Genomic DNA, 9,760 nt, shown 5'->3' on the forward strand with positions numbered 1-9,760 from the left:
CAGTTCCTTTGATATTTATTGACCATTCTCAAAGCAAAGGCCACATCAGGGCGAGTACAAGTCATAGCGTACATGATTGAGCCAACTACGAAAGCGTAGGGTACTCGGCTCATCTCAGCTATCTCGGCTTCGGTACTCGGACTTTGAGTCTTACTCAACTTGGCATTACTTTGTATCGGTAGTTCTCCCTTCTTCGAGTTTTCCATACTAAAATGTTTTAGTACTTTATCTAAGTAAGTATTTTGACTAAGTCAGATTAGTCTCTTACTTCTTTCTCTCACTATCCTTATTCCCAAAATATAGGAAGCCTCTCCGAGGTCCTTCATAGCGAAGCACTTCCCAAGCCAGGATTTAACCTCCTGCAAGGTCGGGACGTCGTTTCCTATGAGCAGTATGTCATCAACATACAAAATGAGGAAGCTAACTATACTCCCACTGGCCTTGACATATACACATGATTCATGTTCACTTCGTACAAATCCAAACTCTTTGACTTTCTCATCGAAGCAAAGATTCCATCTGCGAGACGCTTGCTTAAGTCCATAAATGGACTTCTCAAGCTTGCACACTCTATTGGGATGCTTCGGATCGACAAAACCCTCTGGATGAGCCATGTAAACATCCTCAGCCAACTTCCCATTCAGGAAAGCGGTCTTGACATCCATCTGCCATATTTCGTAATCATGAAATGCAACAATGGCTAACATCACCCTAATAGATTTTATCTTAGCGACTGGTGAGAAGGTCTCATCATAGTCAACTCCGAGAGTTTGAGTAAAGCCCTTCGCCACTAGTCGTGCCTTATACGTGTGCACATTCCCATCCACGTCAGTCTTCTTCTTGAAGATCCATTTGCACCCAACCGTCTTACGTCCGGGCACATTGTCAACCAAATTCCAAACTTGGTTTTCATACATGGACTGAATCTCGCTGTCCATTGCCTCTTTCCATTTTACAGACTCTGGGCCTGCCATGGCTTCCTTATAGCTGTTAGGTTCATCTAGATTTATTAGTGTACCATCACTAATATACGTATCCCCTTCAGTAGTAATATGAAAGCCATACAACTGGGGTTGAACTCTAACTCTTTCGGAACGTCTAAGAGGTAAGGACTCGTCAATTGGTTCAACCGGAGTTTCCTCCTCCGGTTGAGCGCCAGTGTTAGAGGTTCCTTCATCTCTCGACTCTCGAATCTCTTCAAGATCGATTTGCCTCCCACTGTCTCCTTGGCTTATGAGTTCTCGCTCTCGGAAAAACCCTCTCCTGGCAACAAAGACAACATTGTCACTCGGTCTATAGAAGAGATATCCAAAGGATTTCTGCGGGTAGCCGATGAAAATACATCGCTCACTTCGAGGTTCGAGCTTGTCGTGAGTCTCTTGTCTTACGAAAACTTCACAACCCCAAACCTTGATGTGTGCTAACGAGGGAGCTTTCCATGTCCACATCTCGTGAGGTGTTTTGGCAACCTTCTTTGTAGGGACTCGGTTAAGGATATGGGCGGCAGTCTCTAAGGCATACCCCCAGAATGAGATAGTTAGTGAAGCACGACTCATCATAGAACAAACCATGTCTAACAGGGTTCAATTATGCCTTTCTGCCACACAATTCAATTGCGGTGTCCTAGGTGGCGTCAATTGCGAAACTATTCCGCATTCCTTGAGATAGTCGTGGAATTCGAGACTTAGGTACTCTCCTCCTCGATCGGATCGAAGCATCTTGATTTTCCTGCCCAATTGATTCTCCACTTCATGTTTGAATTCTTTGAACTTTTCAAACGTTTCTGACTTGTGCTTGATTAAGTAGATATACCCATATCTACTATAATCATCGGTAAAAGTCACATAGAAGCGGTTCCCATTCTTTGTGGTAGATATAAAGGCCCACACACATCGGTATGTATGAGATCCAATAAACCCTCACCCCTCTCACAAGTGCCAGTGAAGGGTGACTTGGTCCTCTTTCCAAGTAAACAAGATTCGCACGTGTCATCTTCCCTAAGGTCGAATGACTCCAACACTCCATCCTTTTGGAGTTGGGCTATGCGCTTCTTGTTGACATGTCCAAGACGACAATGCCATAAGGATGCTCTATCCATACTATTGGAAGAATCCATACACAACACATCATTTCCTAGGTTATCTACAACCATAACAGTTACATAAATTCCATTACAAGGCATTGCTTAAAAATATAAAACACCATTTAGATAAGCATAAATCGAACCATTCTCATTATTAAACGAATATCTAAATCCTTGTTTAAACAAACCATGAAAAGAAATGATGTTTCTTGCCATATCTGGCGAGTAGCAACAATTATTTAAATCTAAATTCAATCCATTACTAAGCACTAAAGAATACACTCCAATCTTGGTAACAGGCGATGATCTTCTATTCCCCATGATTAGATTCATTCTTCCAAGCTCCACATCCCTACTTCTTCCTAGTCCCTGCAAATCAGAACAAATGTGGTAACCACACCCTGTATCACGAACCTAAGAAATAGCATGGGATGAATCATTAGATTTAATTGTGTATATACCTGCAAAAGATGGCTTGATCTTTCCATCCTTGATGGCTTGCAGATATTCCGGGCAGCTTCTCTTCCAATGCCCTATTTTGTGGCAATGATGGCACTCTGCCTCTTTTGGGTTAGGGTTGGGATTAGCAGGATCAACCTTGGTCCCACTAGAAGAGGAACCATCTTGGGACTTTCCCTTGCAATGGTTCTTCGAAGAAGCCTTCCTCTTCTTGCCCCTTCCCTGCCCAATAGCCAAAACAGGAGCAGCAGACGGATTGGGAGATGGTGCAACAGACTTGTCCTTAAGGTTGCTCTCAGTAGTCCTTAGGAGCCCTTGGAGTTTGCTTAGGGTGACCTCTTCCTTGTTCATGTGGTAGGTCATCCTAAATTGGTTGTAGCATGAGGGCAAGGAGTGGAGAACAATGTCGATAGCCAAATCTTCCCCAAAGTTGACATTCAACTTGCGAAGACGATCGACATACCTTTGCATCTTTTGCAAGTGCACGGTAAGAGATTCTCCACTTCCCATTTTAGCAGTGATCATATTCGTTATGATCTCATAGCGCTCTTGCCTCGCGCTTTGGTGGTATCACTCCATCAAGTCTAGATGCATCTCATAAGGATACATATCCTCATAGGACTTTTGGAATTCGGAGTTCATGGTGGCTATCATGATGCAATGGACTTTCGTTGCATCACGCTCATGTGTTTCAAACACAGCCATTTCTTCGGGAGTGGCAGTTTCTGGATTGATCTTCTCGAGCTTCTCATCGAGAACATACTCCTTGTCCTCGTAACGCGCGATCGTGCGAATGTATCTTATCCATTCGCTAAAGTTCGATCCATCGAAAATCACCTTTTGACAAAGGCTCATTAGCGTGAATGAGCTAGCAGCAGCGTTGTTTGCGTTAGACATCTACATATAGAAAGAAACAAAGTTGATTAGAGTTAAGTCCCTAATTAACACCCAAAATGGAAATTTAGGGCTAGGACCCAACAACATTATTTACACATTAGAAAAGGGATACCGTAATCCAATATGCAAATAATTTGGAGGTAAGTGAATGACGATTCACTAATTCTTCACCATGAAAACATAAGGTTTAAGTTTTAAATGTATTGAGAATTCCTAGATTTTGAGATTCATTGAACTTTTCAATGGCATGTTTAAATCTCGATATGCCCCTCTAGTTTGTGACTGGGATACCGAGGATCACAAAGCGGGTGTGAAACCATGCAAATCTACATAGTGCCTTCATTGTTACAATCACCTATTCGATGTGTCGGTAAACCACACACGCTCCACCGAACTATGACAAACAATGAATCACCCTTTGCCACCTTTGCTTAGAACCAATTAGTGTGCCGGTTAACCACACGCGCTCCACTAACATCTAAACAAGGGTGCAAAGTGTAATTTCATGGGATTGCATCAATTCACTTTTCCTAAAGTAACTAAGATTAGGAATTTTATAAAATAGGTTAGTTACTTTAAATGGATTCATTATACTTATTAATGAGAAGATGTTTGCCCTATCCTACCCGTTCGGCTAACGACCCTCCACTAGTCAAGCAAGCGGTGGATGTGAGTGTACACCCATTAAGCGCCATTTTATAGGCAGCAACCTTATACCCACCTTATAGACCAGCTTCGTGAATGAGGCCTACTAACGGTAAGACTAGCATATTTTAACTCATATATATATATATATATATATATATATATATATATATATATATATATATATATATATATATATATATATATATATTAAGCTCATAATCATATAATAGTATAGGGTTGAATTTTAAACTTGTAAAATTCTAGGGTTTGATATTTAAATTATTCAAATTAAACTTCTAATCACAAAACTTAAATTTCAAAACTTGAGGACAAGTTTTAAACTTTTCAAAACATAAGGATCAAATAGCAAATAATGTAAATCAATAATTAGATTATCTCAATTTGATCTAATTCATTATTACTTGCAAAACAATTCACCAATTCAATTCAAATAATCAATTATTATCACATAAGGAAATTATTATTCAACTAATTGGTAATTATCTTTTGTTTGGTCAAGAATATACTTATATATATAGTTAAAATCGGATTTTAATGACCCAAAACAGTTAAGGCAAGTTTCCTCAAGAAAAACAGCAAGAAATCCCGAAACTCCCTCTTTCTGATGCTCGAACTCATCGAGTTCCCACTATGGACTCGCCGAGTTGGAGCTACTCGCCTAGTCCACAGTGGAACTCGCCGAGTTCATCAGGCAGAAGACCAAAAATCGAATTTTTCAAGCAACAAGCAATTAACCAATGCATCAATTCAATAGAAATCAATCAAAGCTCTGATACCATTGATGGGTTTGAGCCATAAGAACTTTCCTATGTGCACATGCAAACCCTAATTGCTTGGATCTAGGTTTCTCTAATTGAACATGCATGTATCCAAGACTTTCATTCATAGATCTAGTGTAAACTAACAATTCATAATGTAACATCCCGGAATATCAAGAGTACAGTTGAAGGGCTAAAAGTGTAAGTGTGAGAGGGCAACTCGGCGAGTCCACGAATGGACTCGGCGAGTAGGGTTGCGACTCTAGTCGCGTGTTAAGTGACCAACTCGGCGAGTAGAATGGGTGGACTCGGCGAGTTGGTGCTGAGTGGAGAAAACCCTAATTTCGGAGGTTGAGCCCTATATAAAGAACATAACACTTCTTCCCCAGCCTCTTTGCCTTCTCTTTGAGTTCCAGAAACCCTAAATTCGTGTGAGCCTTCCTTGGTGAGAGATTAGAGCCTTGGAGGAGGTAATCTTGGAAGGAAATTGAAGAGCAAGGGGCTTTGCATAGAATTGGTTCATTCATCAGTGGGAGCCTTCATTTGAGGTAATAATCTTCTGTTGGAGCTTTTGTGCATCTAGATCTATCATTTGTGGGGGTTTTGGGGCATAAATGAGGTCCATCTCAAGTTTGGTGTAAGATCTGAGGTTGCTACCTCAGATCTAGGTTGTTAATGATCTAGAAAGCCATAAAGTCTATGCTCAAGAGTTGTTGGTGAAGTCCTTTTGTCCTAAACCCTAGCCCTAGAGTGTAAAATGTCTAGATCTCTTTGGATTCACGTAAAGTTTTCCACTTTACGTGATGGATGGCTTGTAGAAGGGTAGATCTGTGGTTTAGAGCTTCTGCATGGCTTGGAAAGCCTCTGTATGGTTTCAGATCTAGGGGTACTCGGCGGGTCACAAGGGTGTACTCGGCGAGTTGCTTGAAGATAGGCTGGAACTCGACGAGTTGGAAGAACAACTCGGCGAGTTAGATGAATATGGGCAGGAACTCGGCGAGTTGGAAGAACAACTCGGCGAGTTGGTTGCAGATAGCCTTGCACTCGGCGAGTCTGTTCTTGGACTCGGCGAGTCTGGTCGTGAGGTCCTAACCTTTCTTCTGGTTGAGCTGTGAATCGGTGAGTTAAGTGTGAAAGGACTCAGAGTTTTTGGACTCGGCGAGTCTCGGGGTGACTCGGCGAGTTGAGTCGCAGATTGGGGAAGTTCTGTGCTTGGGGACTCGGTGAGTTGCATCCTGGTAGTTAGGATAGAATATGTTAGAGACCTGGTTAAGGTCGGTATCCTGGTATATAGGATGATGCTATGCTAGTAACCGGTTAGGTCGGTATCCTGGTTAGGATGATGTTATGCTATGTGATCTGTTAGATCAGTTTGATTGGATGTGATATGTTATATGATTGAATGTTTATGTGCACATGGTTGTTGGACTGGGATTAGGTTGAGGCGGGACCTACTTTGTGCTGTAGGCCAACATACCCAGGGTGGACCGGTTATCCCGATGTCCCAGCGAGCGGTCCGGATAGGCTGTAGGCCCCAAGAGGGCGGACCAGACGTGCCGAGGCTCGGAGAGTGGACCAGGCCAACTGAAGCCCCAGTGCGGGCGGACCAGTCATACTATAGACTCAGAGAGTGGACCAGGTGGATTGAAGGCCCGTGCGGGCGGACCAATCACATTGTAGACTCGATGTATGTGGTTAGACTCGGAGGGTGGACCAGGTGGACTGAAGGCCGGTGCGGCGGACTAGTCATACAGTAGACCCGAAGTGCATGTTTGTTTTGTGTTCTGTTATGATATGGCATGTTATGCGTGTATGGTATATGTGGTTGGTATTTTGGGGATATCTCACTAAGCTTTCGAGTTTACAGTTGTGGTTTAATGTTTTTCAGGTTCTTCAGGAGACCGTGGCAAGGCAAAGGCATGATCGTACCGCTCCTCATGATTATGTTTTGTGATGTGATTCTGGGAAGACTCTGAATTAATTTTATTGAAAACTTTTTTGTAATAATGTTATGAAACCGGGTTGTTTTTGAAAAGTTTAAATTGGTTGAAATTTTATGGTCGTTACACATAACATATGAAAAACAGATCTAGAAGAATACCTTGAGTTGCTTGTTTGATACTTCTTCTTCTTGGAGCTTAGAATCACAATTGTCACTCCTCTAATGGCTTACAAACACCAAATAGCAAGAAGATGATTTGAGAGAGAGTAAGGAGGGTGAGAAATAGGCCCTAGGGTTTCTTGCCTTGCATGAGTGTTGATTTCCCTCACCCTAGAGGTCTATTTATACTATGGGATACTAGGGTTTCACCTTTAACCCTAATTGAATAACTTAGGACCTAAGCAATCCAAGATCCTCCTAGATATTAGGCTTGGACGATTTTAAGGTTCCCAAACCATAAATTTCGTCCACCCCATTATCTATAAGGATACATAGCCCAAAACACAACTATCACACATTTGACAGTTTATGCCCCTTTATTCAATTAACCTCTTTAAGTCACCAAATTAATTCTTAATTAATATATGACTTATATTAATCAAATAATATTATTAATCCTTTAATATATATATTATTCTCATAATATATTAACAATAATATTTCTTCTTTCTTAACAAATCATCCTATCAAGTTGCTATGGTGAAGGCAACCCAAAAGGACCATGCTCAACCGGGTCAAGTACTTACCAAATATAGTTACAGCCTTAGACACTAATCCAACAAGTATTTCCTTAAGATGTTTGCAAATATGATACCTTCGGCCATTTCCGTTGGATATTGGGTAATTGTATTGCTTGGGAATTATGATAAGTTGGATCTCATGTTGGTTTCTGCTATTGTCTAGGTTAGAAAGGGTTGTCCGATGCCATTCAGCATGTCGAGGAATCTTTGAGAGATCTTCAGATGGACATATCTCGCAGAGCGGATTCCGCGTGTACCGTGATTGGTTCGAGTCATTGTCAGAATCTATTCAGTGATCTGGGTTGCCACATGTGTATCAGGTATGGCCACGTCTTCAAGGATTGCCCATAGGGAGTAAGCCTGTTATATTTTTGTTGTGTTCAGGTGGACGACAAGGAGGTCGACTGTCTGGCGATCAGGGAGGAGCAGTGAGTGCACCTGCTCTAGTCGTTTTTGGGGTTGGTCCAAGGGCTTGAATGAGGGAGTTATGTCTAGTTTTTAGTAGCCTTGGTATTTATGTTTGGAAGAGTCATCGGGATTACTGGGGGAAAAGAGAGTTGTCACTGAGGTTTTGGTTAGACTATCCGTTCGTTGGACTCTGAGATTTGATCGTGATGTCGCTTTTAAGCGTTTGAAACCATTGATGTAGTTGGGATACAAGAAGTGTTAGCTAGATTTCAGGTAGTGTGCTGTTTACGCAGGGTTATTCATGGCGTTCTAGTTTTGGTAAGCACCGGTCGTCAACAAGGTGAACATTGTGATGTAATGAGGATTGAGAATCCTTCAATTCTCGTGTGTCGAGCGGAATTAGTTGAATCTAAGTGGAGGAGAACCGTCCATGTATCCAGGATAGAAGCAAGGGTGAAAGTGACGTAAGACTACGGGGGAACCGTAACATTCACTAATGGTCAGTTAGGGTATCGTGTTGTAAGACTGCGGGGGAGCCGTAGCATTCACTATTAGTAAAGAGTGTTGTAAGACTGCGGGGGTGCCATAGCGCTCATGGATTCTTTCATGTGATTTGGGCTAGGGCAGGCTAGTTCGCATGGTTGTGGGGGAGCCACATCTTAGTTAGGATCAGGACTAGAGGTGATTGACCGATCAGTTATTCGGGGGTCGAGCCCGAATGGTTATGGGAATTTAGGATGGAATCGGTAGAGACTGTTGAGCTAAGGGGTTGGACCTTGTGATATAGGATCTTGTGGTCGAGTAGTGCATATTTCTGTAGGGTTGCAGCTGGGTAGCCCTGTTAATCGGCCAAGTAAAGGATGACGGGAAGTCATGGTGCTTTATGTAAATGCCGATTCGAGGATCCTTGGATAGGACTGGAGTAACAATTTGAATTTAGATAGGAACCCGAATCGGAATTCGTGCGATATTTTGTTTCAGTGAGTTGGGATGTGGGGAATCTTTATGCCAAGAGCATCGGCGGCAGGATTCTAGGGTGGTGATCGGGTTGGTTTGATGGTAGTTTAAGCCATTGTGATGTGTCTCGGGTGGCTATATCCGCAATAGAGCCACGGCATATCAGAATCAGGAAATGGTAGGTCGAAGGAGACCGAGTATGATGTAAGGCTACAACTATTCTGGTAGTATTCACCTTTTGCGTCAGATTCAGTGGCGACAGGTTGTCAGCCTATCTCGATCGGATAGATCAATGGATTGAAGGAGGCAGGGCAGTTATGGTTAGACGAGGTATCAATTGGAGGTTGCAGGAGGACTTCTGAGTGTGTTTTTGGCTCAGCAATCGAGTATGGGTGCGATGTTCTGGACAGTTGGCAGACAGGTTGGGACCAGGGAGGTCCCTGGGTGTTCTCCAGGAAAGCGTCCATGTGGCAGCAAGAGGATTAGGGGCGACTTCAGTGATTTGGGGTCTGTATGTGGAATTGTTGGTTATTCAGTAGTCGCAGTTGACCAATGATTTTTTTCATTAGGAAGCCTCAAAGTATTACGAGTAGGAAGTATTCTATCTAGACTAGTTTCTTGTGAAATCAGTTTGACGATAATTCGATGTGGGCAATCTGTAAGGGAGACAAACCATCCTGAGACTTCAGATTTCAGATGGAGCAGGTGTGATTAGGTTGTAAGGAATTCGTTCTTCTCCATGTTCTAGAACCTTATGAGGATTGGATTCAGTTGCCTTTAGTAGGTTGTAGTATTCACGGGTTTGTGGCAGTGTTTCCCAGGTTGTCTGGTATGTCGGGGACAGGTG

Source organism: Lactuca sativa, chromosome 4 (genome assembly GCF_002870075.4).
Source record: "Lactuca sativa cultivar Salinas chromosome 4, Lsat_Salinas_v11, whole genome shotgun sequence".
NCBI classification, from domain to species: domain Eukaryota; kingdom Viridiplantae; phylum Streptophyta; class Magnoliopsida; order Asterales; family Asteraceae; genus Lactuca; species Lactuca sativa.